This window comes from Antechinus flavipes, chromosome 3, assembly GCF_016432865.1.
Source record: "Antechinus flavipes isolate AdamAnt ecotype Samford, QLD, Australia chromosome 3, AdamAnt_v2, whole genome shotgun sequence".
NCBI classification, from domain to species: Eukaryota; Metazoa; Chordata; class Mammalia; order Dasyuromorphia; family Dasyuridae; genus Antechinus; species Antechinus flavipes.
The window spans coordinates 194,078,037-194,087,611 of record NC_067400.1 but is presented as its reverse complement, the minus strand read 5'-3'; positions in this window follow the sequence as shown (position 1 = coordinate 194,087,611).

The window sequence follows — 9,575 nt, the reverse complement described above, 5'->3', positions numbered from 1 at the left end:
TTATCTTATCTCTACTTCATAGTTTATCTAGATTCAGCTCAAGTGATGAAAGCTTTGTATCTCTTGATTCCCTCAATTGCAAACTATTCTTTTACACCTCAAATATTCACTCAAAGTACAATATTTATGTCTTTTTCACTCCTTTTTATACTTTTGTTGGTAGAGGAAATGAGAAACTAGAGTTTATTTAGTAGGTGATAAAATGGTCAAACTTGAACTTTAGGAAGATTATTTTGGCAATTGAGTGGAGGATGGACTGAAGAGGGGAGAGATTTAAGACAAAGAGATTAACCAACTGAGTGTTGCAATAATCCAGGCATGAGGTGATCAAGAACTGCTCCAGGATAGTGGCTATATGAATGAATAGAAGGGGTCATCTATGAAAGATTTTGCTAAAGTAGAGATGACAAAATTTTGACAAATTGGACATTGGACAAAAACAATGAGAGCAAGTAAAAAGTTGAGCATAAAGTTAGTGATGGGAAGAATGATGGTTTTCTTTCTAGTAATAGGGAAGTTCAGAGAGAATATTTGAGAGGAAATACATTGAATTCTATTTTAGGAAAATTAAATTTGAGATTTCTTCAAAATGTAAAAGAAATGATCATATAAATAGAAATTAGGACAGAGATTGAAGATAGACAAATAGATCTGAGAATAACCTGCATAGAAATGATAAATGAATCCATAGGAGCTGATTAGATTATCATCTGAACTTTTTTTTTTTTTTGTATCACACACCCCTTTGGCAGGCTGATGGACTATGGATTCCTCAGAATAATGTTTTTTAATGTTATGAAATTAAATGCATAGGATTTATTTTCTCATCCAGGTTTCTGGCTCCCTCTCTCCAAATGTTTAATATAGAAGAAAAGAGGACCTAGGACAAATTCTTGAGGGACATCCATGATTAACTTACTACATGCCAGGAATTATACTAAGTTGTGAGGATACAGATCCAAGGGGGAAAAAAATAATTTCTACCCTTTGAAAGCTTATATTCTAAACAATGGTTTTCTAGTCTAGAAAGGAGAAAATGCAGGAGAAGCATGTTAATTAGCTGATTTGGATTCTTCTACAAAATATAGATCCCATATTTATAATAGTAGAAGGGAGCCTTGAAAGTTAATTAGCTGGCAGTTAGTTCAGGCTTCATCATTGCTTATGACTTGGTTGGAAAAGAAATATAAAGAAGAGACTTGAAGAAGTAACAAGACAAAAAGTAAAGGAGAAAGAAAAAAGGAAGGAGTAGTCCTTGAGGTGCTGAATGGTGTTTTGGACCAAGAGAAATTAAACAATTGATCCCTGAGGCAAGCAAGCAAAAAGCACTGATAGAAATCAGTTTAGCCCCATGGTCCCACCCTCTGGGAGGTACTAATCTGAAATCCAAGTTATGTCAAACACTTTAGATATTTGGAGCAGTCTCATTTTGCCATGCCCTGTCAGAAATCACAGGCATGTCCCTGAGGTTAAATTTTCCTAATTTTCTATTTATGGGCAATCCCATGACTGCTGCTTTCCTTGATCAATCCTCCACAGCAGGCACTCTGCCTCATAGTATCCTTCTCCTTCCCCCATGCCACGTGATATCTCTCCTAATTCCACACTATGCTTCCCAACCCCACTTCTCCCTCTTCATAGCTAGCTAACTCTTTTGGGATGCCCTTCAAGAATTTGTCTTTCAGATGCTCTCCCAAATCTATTTCATATTTACCATTCCCAGTATCTATCGTATCCTTCGTTTTATCTGTAACCTATACCCCCAAATAAATCTATCTTTTGCCAAAGAGAATGACCTTTGTGAATTCTTCACCAACCCCAACTTTTAGAGCCTGCCAATCTTTGGTACCAAACCCCACATTATAAACCGTATTAGTTCTGACTTTAAAAAAGAAAAGGGGCAAATTGTGGTGCAATAATAAAGGACCTAACATTTCTATTTGCCTGCTGCCAGATCCTCAAAAACAAAAGGGCAAACCTTTCTTACATCAATTCCCTAAAAGTAAAACAATTCTATCACCCCTTTGACAATAAGAAATAAAGTCAATTGTTTTCATGATGTAAATCCTAGACCACAGACTTAATTAACAGCCCTCAAATGTTGAAAAAGACAGAAACATTTTTTTCCCAGTTTGTTCTCTGTTTTTCTGTAGGGAATATGGCTTGAGACCTTCTGCCAATCTAGCCAGGAGTCTGCTGACTTTCCCTGATTTAAAATTCATTTTTATTTTGAGGATCTCACTGACAAAAAAGGTATATGTGTATATATGGGGGTGACATGGTTAGAATATGGGAATAGAGTGGCACACCTGCTTCAACTGCACAGATTCTTGAATTATCTATATCCCTTTCACAGCTCTGTTCCATCTGAACTGAGAATAAATTTGTTATAAAGTTAAAAGTACATAGTAGAGAACAAAATAACAATCTACAAGGAAACAAGGAAAAGATGGACAGTCATGAATGTACAATCTCTTCTATTATTATATATGCTTTCTTGAAAAAGAAATCTATTATATATTTTTAGTCCTCCTTGATATTCTGCTGGGCACAAGACAATGTTTTGTTTTCATTTTCATTTTCTATTTTGGTTTTTTTTCTCATTTTGTATTTTGTTTTATATAAATAAGAGAAAAAAGTTTGTTGCTTTAATATAACTGACTTTCTTTTTGTATTAAGTCATTTTTGTGATGAAGCATTTTAAAGTTTGTTCTTCATAATTTATTTGTCAGTATTAAGATAAGCGTGTGTGTTAATAAATAAGTGTGTGTTCAAAAACAAGTAGTGGGACCTCTAAATACAACAGACCACTAATAGAAAAATTTGATAAACAACTTTGGCATTAATTTATGTTATCAAGCACCATTAAAATTAATTAGCAAAATTAGCAAACAATTTAGGTAATTGAACATGATCAGAATTTTGGTGTTAGCAGCTAACTTATATAGATAGAACTATAAGAAATACATGGGGTACCCTCACCATCTAGTTTGACCTTGCGTCCAGACAGCTCCTGCATTCCCCAAATTGGAGAGTCCAATATTAACTATCTTCAGTTGAGCACAGTGCTCATTAACTGAGATTTGCCAACTTCGCCAGGTAACCATCTCAGAGGCAGCTACACAGCTTCTCTCTGGACAGAAAGGGAACCTTGACACTGAGTATTAATATAAAACATGTGTTGTGGCTGGTTTTTAAGAGCTTAAGGGTATATGAGCTCTTTGATCTCAGAGGTGAGATGAATAGGGTGGGAGACTCATAGGGTGTGAAAAGAGCTCCAGTTTATTATGCCAGTACAGCCTTGTTGATATACATTTTTGCAAGCATGATCAGTACATGGACAGTAGGCAATCCTCAATCACCATTCAGAGAAGCAGCTCATGGGTATTGCATATGCATGGTATCTACCAATGGGAAGAGAGTCGATCCAGCAATTCAGCAGCTTGCTCACAAGTGAGAGGTCCTGTTCAGGCATCCCTGTTCACGTAGTCACCGGCTGTGACCCTTGGCTTACACTCATTCCCACAATTAAAAATCAGTAATCCTTGCTCAACAAGGGAGTTTCTGCAACGTGGCAGAAAACTTATTGTGCTTCTTCAAGGGGGGAGTGGCCTTGGTACTCCCTCTCAGCAGAATCCCATATTCTTGCAAACATGCATAATGGGAAGTCTTAGAAAATCAAATTGGTAATTTGTTCTTAGTAGTGTTAATGTTTGTTTTGCTTAATAGAGAATATGAACTGATGTTTGCATTAATATAATTAATAAAGTTTGATTGATAGTTATAAGAATTCTAAGTCTAATTAGTCATTCCATTGTACTAGTTAGCATAAGTAATGGTAAATTGGTTTTGTATCTGTACCGAGCCTTACATCATCTGCCTATTAATCCAAAACTCAATAGAATTCTTCCACTCTGATTAATCCCCAAATGTCCAAAGTCCTAAATCATTCTAACAGGATTGTGGCTAGAAATCTATATGGTCATACACAATACCCTGTTGAATCTATGTATGCTTTTTCTCTACCCCCTAGGGTTCTTTTCTACAGGAAGAAATTGCTTCAGAAATATTATCCAATGGAATAGGTAACCAAAAATTCTTTGAAAAAATCAATATAGGGTAATATGGGCAACTTCCAAAGTTATTAATTCTCCACTAATACACTAAACTAAATGTCTCAACCTTCCAGCAGGGATTTTGAATGCTCCTAGTGTCAAAGCAATTAGTCATTTTCTAATCAGTACCTGAACTACAGCCATAGGTTCATCTTTCTCCCTTCTTTACTAAATAATGTGCTCTTTCTTCTCCAAGGATCATCAATTTCCCATCCTACTTTGAGTTTATTGATTTATTTCAAAATATTTCAGCCTAAAAGATATCTGATATCCTTTTATATCTGGATGAGTCTTGATCTGTTCTATGAGCACTAGACAAATTGCTCTTCAACTTACAAAACAAATAGCTTTTGAAATGCCACATAAAGAAATAACTTTTCCCATCAATCATATTAATGCATCCCTAAAGTTCACAAAAAAGAAGTGTAGTATAGGTGATAGGGAGCTATCTTTAGCATTAGGAAGGTATGGATTCAAGTTCTGCCTTTGAAACAAAATAGTTGAATGACTATAGATAAGATACTTCTCTAACTCTTGCAAATAATCCTCACAATTCTCTAAAAATAAATTTTATAGGTAGTTGGTAATCTTCAGTGGCATATGGTGTTTCCATATCAGGGGCTTCCTCTGACAAGAAAATCACAAGTCATAATCAAAAGAAAAAAAATTTATAAAGATCCCCTATTTTTAATATAATCATTGTAATACTTACTCATTTGACTGTATCATTCTAACAATGACACAGGTTTTGTGTTTGTTTGTTGTTAAACTATGCCAAATGGTGGCATATTTTGGGAAATATTGTGCTCTAGAACTAAGTTCTTATTTAAAATTATGGATTTTTCCAGGTTACTGCTTCCCTAGTTGTCCAGTAAGAAAAATGATAACGATTTTAGTCGGAATGCTTCTAAAAGGCTTGACCACCTTGTTAATTATGCATCTAAATATAAAGATATTTCAATCTTCTAAATAGGAATATTTACATTTGGTAACTATGAAACTCAGCTTGTCCGGGACAGTTGAGTAGTTCAATTCTTCAAAGACTTTTGGTACCAAGACTGGGCAGGAATAAATTCCAAGTTTGAAGATCTTAATAACGATGAGCTTTATTTATAAGGAACTATAAGTAAAAATGTTCCAGTATAATTTCTCTATATTCCAGTATAATCTCTCTTGATATTATGGACATTTCTTCTTTGGAGCTAGGATTTGGGGTAAATAAATGGACCTGCAGAATAATGACAAATGTCCTTACCAGGTCTTGTGAATAGAGAGAATAAAACACAAATTGTTGGAAAATATAGAGAATGAAACTTTTCTATCTTACAAACCATCATTCAGTTCAAATATAATCTGTCTTTCTAGAAGGCTGAAAAAGGATAGAAAGAAAAGGGAGCATACCAAGCTTTGTTTTAATGTGGCAGGGTCCAAAACTAGCTGCCTCATGAAACCAAACGAAAATTCAGGTTCCATAACTACTAGTTTGAGTACAAAAGTTTGACTAAGTGATACAAAAAAATCAAATATGATTTCTTTCATCTATATATACATAGGGTCCATTATTTTAGAAGAGATTTGTTACTTTAATGCATTCTTTTATTTTGAATTTCCTTTAGTATGATTCTGAAAACTCCTTTAAGGGTCTTTGGTTTTACATCTTTATGTACTGCTCTTTGTAGGTATTATTCTTTCAAATGGCTTCTGATTTACAAATATCTTTTTTCTGGATTGGCTAGAAATCTTTCTCATAGCTTTCTCAAAGTCTGCATAATCTTTCAGCAGATGGTCATAAGCTAGTGTTCTAGGTGACATGAAATCTAAAAGGACTAAGTTAGCTGGTGAACAGTAGTATGAGTGGTAGGATACATTATAATGGTGCATTTGGAGGTACTTGGAAGAGAACCTTCAGATATTTGAAGAACAAATTTTATCCCCATCTCCATCTTGGATCCAGGCACAGGCAATGGTATGGCTATAAGTTGTGCTCCACCATACTCTTTATCCATATTAGTGTGGATACCACCATGAGGAACCCAGGAGGCACAAATTAAACATGCTGGATAGCTACAATACAATTGGGCACCAGGCTAAGAATTAGGGTATATTATGGTTGCCATAGGAGAATTTTTTTATATCATTTTTTTATTTTGTCTTTTGGGATGGAACCAATGATTTTGTTCATTGTTTTATTAGCCATATCCCCATACCCAGTAGTATATGGTTTAAAGTACTTAAAAAACCATGTTGATGATCTGTTATGCTTTGCCTGGTCCTGAAAAAGAAGATTAATTACAGTCTTAGTGCAATTTGAGTAAAGGAGCAGTTGAGGTAAAAACTGTTGGAGGTTTGTTGAAGTCTTTGCCTCATGGTCATAGCCAGGTGGGAATTTGGTCAAGTTGCCAGGCCCTCTTTTAAAGGTAGGCCATTTGCCAGTGTATTATTGGAGTTTTTTTTCCAGGACCCATGGAAACTCAAATGCCTGGTCAGGATTTGATAAGTCTATACAGATCCTCAATTTGATCTTTGGATTTTGGAGAAAATTCTGGCAAATAATTAGAACTTAATGGAGCCTTGGGTTGGTGAGCAGGTACTGATAGAATTGAATCCTGAAAGTTGGGAAACATTGCAATCTCTTTCTTGTAGTCAGGATCTGATATACTATTGGCCTTATATTCAAGACTCAGTTCACTTGTGGACTTGTAGCATTCATTATAAGCTTGGTCTTTTTATTGTGTCCAGGAAGCCTTGACTTGATAGTTGGAGTTCAATGAAGATTTTTTCCTACAATCTAAGGCCAAGTCAATTTTATAGCCATGGTCAAAGTCTGATGCAATCTTAGATTGCAGGGAAAATTTTGACTGAGTTTTGGTATTTTGAAGAGCACTTAGTATAGCCTTGTCATGGCCTAGGGCAGTTAAGACTTGATAATTAAAGTCCAATGAAGACTTGGTCCAATTGTCTAGATAAAGTTCAGGCTCACAGCAATGTTTAAGACCCAAAGCATACTTGGTGGATGATCATTACTATTTTCCAGATTCAGACCAGTGGTGTGGTATGGTGAAGGTAAAACTTGACAGTCAGGGTTCAATGAAACCTGAAGTTTATGATATGGAACCTGAAGGAACTGTGTGTGGCCTGATGATTAGATTCTAATGAATCTTCAGAAAAATGGTCAAAACATGTTGAAACCTGGGCCCTAATATCTGGTCATTTTGTGATCTATGATAGTCAAGGCTCAATTCAACCTCAGTTTTTTGATTAGTATTTGGTGAAGTCTCAGTCTGGTGATGAGAACTTATTTCTTTCCTAGTCCAGTGATCAGTATCTATAATCACTTCATCAAAATAGTTATAAGTTAAAGTAAATATAGTACTGGGCTTGGAAACTGGTAGGGCCTTTAACCCATAGTTAAGACTTGGTAAAATCTTTTCCCCCTGGATAGGGTCCAGGTTGAGATAGAGGCCAATTGTTAGATGAAATATACCACCAGCTAAGTGCCCTGGTGTTGCTGGAGAGTGTTATAAAGAACATGCGACCTGGTGTCGAGAGCCCAAGAAAGGTATGACTTGGTGCTGGGCTATGATGCAGCCACTGAGTTTTGATAATACCTCATTTCCATGATCAGATCCCAGTGAAATATCATTTCTCTGCTTAGAAACTGGTGAATTTTCAGTGGAAGTGTAAGAAACTGTTGCAGTTTTAGTCTGGTAGTCAGAAGATGGTAAAGAAAATATGTGTGCTCTGAATCTTGTCAATGGAAATTTTGAAATCTCAGCTAGAAGGTCAGGACATGTAGACATAGTCTTCACCAGTGATGAAGTCTGATGACGCCATAATTTTAGTCCTGTTCTTTTTTTGAGACTTCTTAAAGCCCGATCTGTCTGGGGATGATTTGGACCTTGATTTGTTAGCACAGTTATGTCTCTAATTTTCTTAGTGAACAATGATGGCAATATCGTCCTGACCTGGTCATTAAAACATGATGACAAAATGGTTCTGCCCCTGTGAGGGTGATTCATACATGGTAATGCTGTGACTCTGATTTTGTACTGAAATTTTAGGCAAAGTAACTGGAAAATGTCCTGTTTGTCTCTGTGCATAAGATTTGGTGACTTCTCAGACTAGTGACTTAAACATGATAATAGCATACCTGTGGCTTTCACCCAGCAAATAGGGAATGGTACAGCTGTAGTCTTGGTCTTGTGATTTGGAGATTGTGTTACTTCAACTTGAAAGTCAGAGCATTGTGAAGATATAGGTTTGAAATTGTGAAGTGATTGACTGTGAGATGTATGATCACAGCCTTGAGGAATCTTAGGAAGATAGGTGAGTTCTGTTTGAACTTTAGGAAACAGGTTGTGGGACTGATGGTTCTTCAATCTGAGAATCAGCATTAAGTGGATCTGACTGGTTTGGGGACATGACAAAGATAAAACAGTTTTTCTAATTCTGTGGGCACTGTATGGTAAACTCAGAATCACGGTTCTTTGCACAGGTTTGAGGCATGATGATATAACATCACAATGTTTTAGCCATAGTTTGTTGGGGTAGTGACACAAAAGTTGCTTGGTAGTCAGTCTTGGCTACTGGCATAATTTTAGTCTGGGGCTTGGGATACAATGATGGGTCTGCAGCTGTGTTCCAGTGTTCAGAACAAGATAATTTAATTTGAGGTTGGTGATTGACAAAAGGTATTGATACCACCCTATGGTCTTCCATTAGTAATGGAGCATAACGATGCTTATAAGGTGGTAACAGTACCATCTTGTCCTGCTGTTGAGGGAACTGGTGAAGAGACTGCATGAGTGAGAGTAAGCAAATGCTACACATAATATTATAAACTCAGCATACATAAAGAAGGGCAACTGTGAAATAAGGAGAAATGAAAGGAAAAGGAGAGGTAATTACTAATAGCAATAAGAGCTTAGATTTATGTGACATTTTATAATTCTCAAAGCATTTTTACATATATTACTTCATATGATATTTACAACAAGGAGCAGCTAAGTGGCGCAGTGGATAGAGCACAAGCCCTAAAGTCAGGAGGACCTGAGTTCAAATCTGGCCTCAGACACTTAATACTTCCTAGCTGTGTGATCCTGGGCAAGTCACTTAATCCCCAGTTGCCTCAGCAAAAAAAAAAGAAAAAGAAAAAGAAAAGAAAAGAAAAGAAAAAAGGAAATTGAGTTTCTGAGAAGTTAAATGAATTCTCCAAGGTCATAAGGCAAGTAACTGCCAGAGTCAGAACTAGAATTCAAGACTTTTAATTAGTAAATGAATGATCCTTTTCCACAATTTCATACTGGTTCTGACTACTAGGTGCTTAAGACTGATAGTAAATATTTATCCAGAAAATATGGTATCTCACAAATTTAAAAGAATAGTGACTAATATAAAAGAGAAATATGATAGGAACTTATGAAATGACTAAAAGCAGAGTTCTCCACATTTGTCCATATC